Below are 11,029 nucleotides of genomic sequence, written 5' to 3'. Positions count from 1 at the left end.
CTTCTGCTCATGTCTCAGTGAATGAGGTGGAGGCTCGGTGATGGGGCTCGGGGTCCTGCTCCATCCTCCTGACACACGGGGTGTCACACACTCACCAGACGACTTCTTCACTACTGTGTAATCCTGTGTATGGTGAGACACTACAGGTCACTACAGAGAGTCTAAGAATCCTTCACCTGTCCAGTCATTTCCCTGGTTTATTCCTAGAGATAAGAGTGATGTCATGTGAGACTCTCACCTCTCCAGTGATCAAGGAGATGATCTCCAGGGCCAGCTCTAATATCCTGGTAGACATGTGGTTTCTGGCCTCGGCCATCCCTGGTGGGTCACTGATGGAGAGGACCATCGTCTTGTACCTGGGGAACCTGAGGGAGAACAAGGAGGACGAGGGTAAGGTCCCATCTGGAATTACACAAAGTTTGTCTCTAACTAGGAATTATAAATGACTATTCCTAGTATACAGTGGAGATTCATATCTATACTATATGGCCACTACTTATCTCTTACCCCGTATACACCTTCCCAGCACATGACATTGGTGCACATAAAGGGGTTTACCTATTTCCTATTGCTTCGTTCACCATATTGAGGCCGTTTTCTTATATTTATTGGATCTCTTTTTCTCTAGGCCACTCCAGTTAGATTGGACTCCAAAGAGCAGAGCAAAAAAGTATAGTCAGATGTGTAGGAGTGCGGCCTCAGCACAAGACCCTCGCCGCAGCTAGACGATACATAGTACGGGATACTCAGGGGACAGGTCCCAACAGGGTGGGCCTATGACATCCCAATCCTCTAGTCATCCTGATAAGGACAATTCAATGATCATCCGAGGCCTTGTATTTTAAAAAATCCCAAACCTTCTAATTCCCCTACCCCCCTTTCCTTAGATCACATATAAAATCAATAAACATAAACACTTTAAGTCTCCAGAACTCAAAAATGCCCAAACTATTAAAATATTTATCACATTCAGTGAATGGAAAATCAAAATGGCCAAATGGTGCGGGTTTTTGGGGGGATTCTTTCAACTTTTTGCCTCCTTTAAAAAATTGAATAAAAAGAGATGAAACCATCGGCTCCTTCCCAAAGTGGTATCAAGAGAAACACCATCTTGTCCCGCATAAAAAGACGCCGCACCCAGCGCCATACATACAAATATAAAAAAGTTACAGGTGTCACAATATGGTGACACAAAAATTCTATTTTGCAAAGTTCTAAAAAATGTTAAAAACAGATTAAAAAAAATGACAAATACTCGTGATGGTCCTGACGCACAGCATACAGGTAACATGTTGGTGCGACAAATTGCACTCTGTCAAAATTAAACCCATATGAAATTGGCGCAAATGCGGTTTTTTTCCCCGATTCCAATTTTCCCTTTATAATTACGTAGAGAGTAGTCTGGGGAAGTGCCCAAATGTTCTGACGCTTACTCGAATGTATCACTACTATGGTGTCCCCCCCCCCCCCCTACCATGTGACCGCTGAGTCAAAATCACAGGCCTTGGTGGTCACCCATGCCCACTGACCTAACCAAGGAGATCTGAAGATGTCCCTGAAGGAACAACAAATGCCCAGAGCACAAGAGCTCCCAGTGCTGTCTGAGTGCTGGGGCCCGCCCCCAATGCTGTGAAAGAGCTAATTTGCATGCCAACAAGAACCGGGATTGTAGGTGAACAGGGGTGTGGAGAAGACGACGAAAGGTAGGAGAAGAATAGCCTTTCTTAAGGCTATTCCAACGTGGTACCTAGAAAAAATTGTGTCTGAGTGATAGGATCCCTTTAAGGATGGCTTGTTTCACCACATGGAGAGAGCCTTTGACCACATGTTTTCTTCACAGCAAAATCTTCCAAATACAAAGTGTATATGGTGACGAAATGTATACAGTGATTACGGTGACAAGGTGTATACGGTGACGAGATGTATACGGTGATTACGGTGATGAGGTGTATACAGGTGATGATGAGGTGTATACAGTGCTGAGGTGATCCAGAGGTAGTTAATACGGTAGTAAATGGCACCAGAACCAGCGACGTGCAGGAAGAGACGAGACCCCCCCGGATATCTGCCGCTCTATACACCCCTATAACCCCGCAGTAGTGTCCAGTAATGTGCAGCCTGCTGGGAGTTGTAGTCCTCCCTCTCTCTCCCCCCAGGTCTCCCCCATATTGTGTCGGGGCTCCCGGTCACCTCCTCTCCTCACTTACCCCCTCACTCTTCAGGGCAGGACACTCTCTACCTCACACACGTCCTCCTCATCACTAGTCATGTTTGGAGATTTTTCTTTCCTAGTCGGGGAAGGACCTTCGATGACGTCATGATCATGTGACCAGACTGTGATGTGGGCGGAGCCATCCTGTCCAGGACATTGTAGTGTTATATATGAAGAGACTGAGAGCAGAGACAAGGACAGAGATGTATCGTGTGTATATACTGTGTGATGTGTATATACTGTGTGATGTGTATATACTGTATGACGTGTACAGTGTTGGCCAAAAGTATTGGCACCCCTGCAATTCTGTTTGATAATACTCGTGTTCTTCCAGATAATGATTGCAATCACAAATTCTTTGGTATTTTCTTCATTTAATTTGTCTTCAATGGAAAACCACAAACAGAATTGTCAAAAAGCCAAATTGGATATAATTCCACAGCAAACATAAAAAGGGGGTGGACAAAAGTATTGGCACTGTTTGAAAAATCATGTGATGCTTCTGTAATTTGTGTAATTAACAGCACCTGTTACTTACCTGAGGCACCTAACAGGTGGTGGCAATAACTAAATCACACTTGCAGCCAATTGAAATGGATTAAAGTTGACTCCACCTCTGTCCTGTGTCCTTGTGTGACCACATTGAGCATGGAGAGAAGAAAGAAGACCAAAGAACTGTCTGAAGACTTGAGAAGCAAAATTGTGAGGAAGTATGAGCAATCTCAAGGCTACAAGTCCATCTCCAAAGCCCTGAATGTTCCTGTGTCTACCATGCGCAGTGTCATCAAGAAGTGTAAAGCCCATGGCCCTGTGGCTAACCTCCCGAGATGTGGACGCAAAAGAAACATTGACCAGAGATTTCACCGCAAGATTGTGCGGATGGCGGATAAAGAACCTCGACTAACATCCAAACAAGTCCAAGCTGCCCTGCAGTCCGAGGGTACAACAGTGTCACCCCGTACTATCCAGTGTCAGCGTCTGAATGAGAAGGGACTGTATGGTAGGAGACCCAGGAAGACCCCACTTCTTACCCACAGACAGAAGCCAAGCTGGAGTTTGCCAAAACTTACCTGAGAAAGCCAAAACCGTTCTGGAAGAATGTTCTCTGGTCAGAGGAGACAAAAGTAGGAAAAGGCCTCAACATAGAGATTACAGGAAAAAAGAGAAGAAGACGCCCCCTACAGTCAGACATGGCGGAGGTCCCTGATGGTTTGGGGTTGCTTTGCTGCCTCTGGCACTGGACTGCTTGACCGTGTGCATGGCATTATGGAGTCTGAAGACGACCAACACATTGTGCAGCATCATGTAGGGCCCAGTGTGAGAAAGCTGGGTCTCCCTCAGAGGTCAGGGCTCTTCCAGCAGGACAAGGACCCAAAACACACTTCAGGTCAGCACTAAAAAATGGTGGTGAGAGAAAGCCCTGGAGACTTGTAAAGTGGCAGCAATGAGTCCAGCCCTGAATCCCATAGAACACCTGTGGGGGAGGGGGAGAGATCTCTTGGTGGCAGTTTGGAGAAGGCCCCCTTCACATCTCAGGGGGGACCTGGAGCAGGAGCCAAAGAAGAAGGGTCTAAGATTCCAGCAGAGCCTTGTAAGAAACTCATTGCTGGTTAGCGGAAGCGGTTGTGCGCAGTTATTGTGTCTAAAGGTTGTGCGACCAAGTATTAGGCTGAGGGCGCCAATACTTCTGTCCGCACCAGTTCTGGAGTTTGATGTAAAATGATCAATGATGTGACTTTTTTTTCATTCTCTTTTGTGTTTTTTCATTGCAAGCAAAATAACTGAAGATATTACCAAAGAGTCTGTGCTGTGTAATCATTATCTGGGGGACAGCGAGGATTATCTGACAGGACTGCAGGGGGCGATACTTATACTGTATATACCCTGTGTCACTTATATACTATATAAGAGTCTGTGCTGTGTAATCATTATCTGGGGGACAGCGAGGATTATCTGACAGGACTGCAGGGGGCGATACTTATACTGTATATACCCTGTGTCACTTATATACTATATAAGAGTCTGTGCTGTGTAATCATTATCTGCGGACACCGAGGATTATCTGACAGGACTGCAGGGGGCGATACTTATACTGTATATACCCTGTGTCACTTATATACTATATAAGAGTCTGTGCTGTGTAATCATTATCTGGGGGATAACGAGGATTATCTGACAGGACTGCAGGGGGCGATACTTATACTGTATATACCCTGTGTCACTTATATACTATATAAGAGTCTGTGCTGTGTAATCATTATCTGGGGGACAGCGAGGATTATCTGACAGGACTGCAGGGGGCGATACTTATACTGTATATACCCTGTGTCACTTATATACTATATAAGAGTCTGTGCTGTGTAATCATTATCTGGAGACACCGAGGATTATCTGACAGGACTGCAGGGGGCGATACTTATACTGTATATACCCTGTGTCACTTATATACTATATAAGAGTCTGTGCTGTGTAATCATTATCTGGGGGACAGCGAGGATTATCTGACAGGACTGCAGGGGGCGATACTTATACTGTATATACCCTGTGTCACTTATATACTATATAAGAGTCTGTGCTGTGTAATCATTATCTGGGGGACAGTGAGGATTATCTGACAGGACTGCAGGGGGCGATACTTATACTGTATATACCCTGTGTCACTTATATACTATATAAGAGTTTGTGCTGTGTAATCATTATCTGGGGGACACCGAGGATTATCTGACAGGACTGCAGGAGGCGATACTTATACTGTATATACCCTGTGTCACTTATATACTATATAAGAGTTTGTGCTGTGTAATCATTATCTGGGGGACAGCGAGGATTATCTGACAGGACTGCAGGGGGCGATACTTATACTGTATATACCCTGTGTCACTTATATACTATATAAGAGTCTGTGCTGTGTAATCATTATCTGGGGGACAGCGAGGATTATCTGACAGGACTGCAGGGGGCGATACTTATACTGTATATACCCTGTGTCACTTATATACTATATAAGAGTCTGTGCTGTGTAATCATTATCTGGGGGACAGTGAGGATTATCTGACAGGACTGCAGGAGGCGATACTTATACTGTATATACCCTGTGTCACTTATATACTATATAAGAGTCTGTGCTGTGTAATCATTATCTGGGGACAGCGAGGATTATCTGACAGGACTGCAGGGGGCGATACTTATACTGTATATACCCTGTGTCACTTATATACTATATAAGAGTCTGTGCTGTGTAATCATTATCTGGGGGACAGTGAGGATTATCTGACAGGACTGCAGGAGGCGATACTTATACTGTATATACCCTGTGTCACTTATATACTATATAAGAGTCTGTGCTGTGTAATCATTATCTGGGGACAGCGAGGATTATCTGACAGGACTGCAGGGGGCGATACTTATACTGTATATACCCTGTGTCACTTATATACTATATAAGAGTCTGTGCTGTGTAATCATTATCTGGGGACAGCGAGGATTATCTGACAGGACTGCAGGGGGCGATACTTATACTGTATATACCCTGTGTCACTTATATACTATATAAGAGTTTGTGCTGTGTAATCATTATCTGGGGGACAGCGAGGATTATCTGACAGGACTGCAGGGGGCGATACTTATACTGTATATACCCTGTGTCACTTATATACTATATAAGAGTCTGTGCTGTGTAATCATTATCTGGGGGACAGCGAGGATTATCTGACAGGACTGCAGGGGGCGATACTTATACTGTATATACCCTGTGTCACTTATATACTATATAAGAGTCTGTGCTGTGTAATCATTATCTGGGGGACAGTGAGGATTATCTGACAGGACTGCAGGGGGCGATACTTATACTGTATATACCCTGTGTCACTTATATACTATATAAGAGTTTGTGCTGTGTAATCATTATCTGGGGGACACCGAGGATTATCTGACAGGACTGCAGGAGGCGATACTTATACTGTATATACCCTGTGTCACTTATATACTATATAAGAGTTTGTGCTGTGTAATCATTATCTGGGGGACAGCGAGGATTATCTGACAGGACTGCAGGGGGCGATACTTATACTGTATATACCCTGTGTCACTTATATACTATATAAGAGTCTGTGCTGTGTAATCATTATCTGGGGGACAGCGAGGATTATCTGACAGGACTGCAGGGGGCGATACTTATACTGTATATACCCTGTGTCACTTATATACTATATAAGAGTCTGTGCTGTGTAATCATTATCTGGGGGACAGTGAGGATTATCTGACAGGACTGCAGGAGGCGATACTTATACTGTATATACCCTGTGTCACTTATATACTATATAAGAGTCTGTGCTGTGTAATCATTATCTGGGGACAGCGAGGATTATCTGACAGGACTGCAGGGGGCGATACTTATACTGTATATACCCTGTGTCACTTATATACTATATAAGAGTCTGTGCTGTGTAATCATTATCTGGGGGACAGTGAGGATTATCTGACAGGACTGCAGGAGGCGATACTTATACTGTATATACCCTGTGTCACTTATATACTATATAAGAGTCTGTGCTGTGTAATCATTATCTGGGGACAGCAAGGATTATCTGACAGGACTGCAGGGGGCGATACTTATACTGTATATACCCTGTGTCACTTATATACTATATAAGAGTCTGTGCTGTGTAATCATTATCTGGGGACAGCGAGGATTATCTGACAGGACTGCAGGGGGCGATACTTATACTGTATATACCCTGTGTCACTTATATACTATATAAGAGTTTGTGCTGTGTAATCATTATCTGGGGGACAGCGAGGATTATCTGACAGGACTGCAGGGGGCGATACTTATACTGTATATACCCTGTGTCACTTATATACTATATAAGAGTCTGTGCTGTGTAATCATTATCTGGGGGACAGCGAGGATTATCTGACAGGACTGCAGGGGGCGATACTTATACTGTATATACCCTGTGTCACTTATATACTATATAAGAGTCTGTGCTGTGTAATCATTATCTGGGGGACAGTGAGGATTATCTGACAGGACTGCAGGAGGCGATACTTATACTGTATATACCCTGTGTCACTTATATACTATATAAGAGTCTGTGCTGTGTAATCATTATCTGGGGACAGCGAGGATTATCTGACAGGACTGCAGGGGGCGATACTTATACTGTATATACCCTGTGTCACTTATATACTATATAAGAGTCTGTGCTGTGTAATCATTATCTGGGGGACAGTGAGGATTATCTGACAGGACTGCAGGAGGCGATACTTATACTGTATATACCCTGTGTCACTTATATACTATATAAGAGTCTGTGCTGTGTAATCATTATCTGGGGACAGCGAGGATTATCTGACAGGACTGCAGGGGGCGATACTTATACTGTATATACCCTGTGTCACTTATATACTATATAAGAGTCTGTGCTGTGTAATCATTATCTGGGGACAGCGAGGATTATCTGACAGGACTGCAGGGGGCGATACTTATACTGTATATACCCTGTGTCACTTATATACTATATAAGAGTCTGTGCTGTGTAATCATTATCTGGAGACACTGAGGATTATCTGACAGAACTGCAGAGGGCCAATACTTTTAGCCAACACTGTATGTAGAGCTGATTTCACAAAAAACAAGGCCCTTACTATGGCTGCGTCGTTGTCAGAAAATATTATTAGTTTTATTGTTTTTTCTTTATAGAGCACCAGTAATTCCTGTGTAATTTATCTCCATAATGCAAAATATAATGTGTGATGTGATCAGGGGTGTAAGTAGAAAAGGCAGGACCCCACAGAAAACTTTTGATTTGACCAAACCCCCTCCAGCCCCCTCCATGACAATGGCGCCCCTTTCCTGGCCCCACGGAGTATAACACCGCATATACCGTATATACTCTTGTATAAGCCGACTCCCCCTAATTTTACCACAAAAAACTGGGAAATCTTATTGACTCGAGTATAAGCCGAGGGGGTGAATGCAGCAGCTACTGGAAAATTTCAAAAATTAAAATAGATACCCATAGAATTACATTAGCTGAGACATTAGTAGGTGAAATGTTTTTGAATATTTATTTAAAAGAAAAACAGTAAACTAGTGGAAAAGAGGGATAACAAAAGCAATATTAGCAACCAAGCTAAAACACGAGATAAAATCCTTCAATGCTGGATTCCTCCTCATCTGGATGTCCAAACAGAGCTTCTGCATTATCTGCTGTGAGGTTATCAGCATAGTTATTGTCATCCCCATCATTGGTGTCGTCCTCAAGTAAAGCGCCATCTTCACTGCCATCCATAGCATTTCTTGAAGGCACGTTGCACCATGTCCCCTGAAATCTCTTCCCAGGCATCACAAACCCACTTTGCAATCAACTCTATGTCGGGCTTCATTAAATTTCCAACTTTGGTTAGTCGGGCTTGACCAGATGACATCCATTCATGCCACATCCTTCGCACACGGTCTTTGAATGGTTTATTTAGACACATCCAGGGGCTGCAACACAGATGTAAGCCCTCCTGGGATAACGGACAAAGTAACTGCAGAAGACTTTGCCAATTTTTTTACGTCCTGACTAGAGATGAGTGAGCAGTATTCGATCGATTAGGTATTCGATCGAATACTATGATATTCAAAATACTCGTACTCGATCGAATACCACTCGCTATTCCAATGGAAAAATTCGATGCAGAACCAGCGTTGATTGGCCGAATGCTATACAGTCGGCCAATCAACGCTGGTTCTTCTCCTACCTTTAGAAGTCTTCTCCGCGGAGCGTCCCCGCGGCGTCTTCAGGCTCTGAATTTACTCTGCCAGGTATCGGGCCTGGGCAGAGCCGACTGCGCATGTCCGCGCTACAAGAAAATGGCCACTTTGACTGTAAGCGGCCATTTTCTTGTAGTGCGGGCATGCCCAGTCGGCTCTCATTTCCTGTTGTTCTCAGTAAAATTGCTTTGTCTCCCAAACTTGCCACAGTTCTGTTGCTTGGAAGATCAAAGGTCATAAGTGTTTCATCCGTATTCCCAATATCTCCCAGGTCATAGTTATGGATCCTTCTTTGTTTGATGATGAATGAATGGAACGACGTCACTTTTTCATCACGTTCTTTTGGCAACTTCTGTGAAATATTTTTTTCTTTGCCACAAACCTAAGGAAAATCTATTCATAAAGCGGCTGCACCATCCTGCTGACGCAACAAACTTTGCACTGCCTGGTGCTGTTAATGTTTCCTCTTTAGGCAACTGAAGGGCACGTAAGCGAATTCCCATTCATTTTGACGACACTCCATAACCCATTTATGCAGTTCAGTCTCTAGAGCGTCATATGGAGATGTTAAACCACGTCCAGCTTTTTTTGCCTTTGGAATCTTTTCCAGGTCGGCTTTAATTTTCCTCCGCTCTCTCACTTGTTTTTCGTCAACACAACATTCCCTACTTGCGATACAGTTATTGCTTTCTTCTGCTCTTGTCACAACCTTAAGTTTAAAACCGGCTTCATATGATCTGCGTTTTGTTTTGGTCCAGGATTAGAAATATTGGGATCCATTTCTATCAGGATAAAAAAATTTTTTTTTTAAAAAAAGACTTTGATATCATAAACTCGACTCCAAAAATAAGCAGTAGTTATAGTTCTTAAGGTACAGGTCAATTTACTGTAATAGTAGGCCGACTTCAGGATTGTGTGGGCCCTTGGGCGATAGACCAAGGACCGGGAACTGCTGCACGACACGGACAGCAGAGGAGGCTGCCGGCGTGCAGGAGAAAAGGCGTGATCCTCTTCTGCGTGTTGTGTTGTCAATTATCCACCTATATTCAGCAAATTGCCACTGTCAATGATCCGCCTGCTCTGGTGTTTCGGCCCTGCTACATCTCTGCATATGCACGGCATACTCAGCTCTGCTATATCTCTGCATATGATCAGCATACTCAGCTCTGCTACATCTCTGCATATGATCAGCAAACTCAGCTCTGCTACATCTCTGCATATGCTCAGCATACTCAGCTCTGCTACATCTCTGCATATGATCAGCATACTCAGCTCTGCTACATCTCTGCATATGATCAGCAAACTCAGCTCTGCTACATCTCTGCATATGATCAGCAAACTCAGCTCTGCTACATCTCTGCATATGCTCAGCATACTCAGCTCTGCTACATCTCTGCATATGCTCAGCATACTCAGCTCTGCTACATCTCTGCATATGCTCAGCATACTCAGCTCTGCTACATCTCTGCATATGCTCAGCATACTCAGCTCTGCTACATCTCTGCATATGATCAGCATAATCAGCTCTGCTACATCTCTGCATATGCTCAGCATACTCAGCTCTGCTACATCTCTGCATATGCTCAGCATACTCAGCTCTGCTACATCTCTGCATATGATCAGCAAACTCAGCTCTGCTACATCTCTGCATATGATCAGCATACTCCTTAAGCATGAGGACCCCCCCCCCCCCCCCCCCGGACGGGGCACAGTCGCACCTGCACGCTCTGTTGATTTAAAGCACACGGACCTCATAGACTGGGGTCTGTGTGCTGGTCACACATGAATTATAGTCTATGGGGTCCTTATGTGCTTTAATAGAACAGCGTGTGCAGTGAGCTGGTGCGGGCAGAAGCGAGCAGTGCGCTGCAAGCACATCAGACCCATTATAGTCTATGGGGTCCGTGTGCTTTAACTGAACAAAGCGTCTGAAGCAGGCAGCCACCGGAGACACAGAGCCGTGTAGACACCACTTGGCGGCCCAAGTCATCTCTCCTTGACTCCCTGACTCCCCCCTGCTCCTTGACCCGAGTATAAGCCGAGGTGGACTTTTT

This window comes from Leptodactylus fuscus, chromosome 2 (assembly GCF_031893055.1).
Source record: "Leptodactylus fuscus isolate aLepFus1 chromosome 2, aLepFus1.hap2, whole genome shotgun sequence".
Taxonomy (NCBI): Eukaryota; Metazoa; Chordata; class Amphibia; order Anura; family Leptodactylidae; genus Leptodactylus; species Leptodactylus fuscus.
This window is presented reverse-complemented; position numbering follows the sequence as displayed.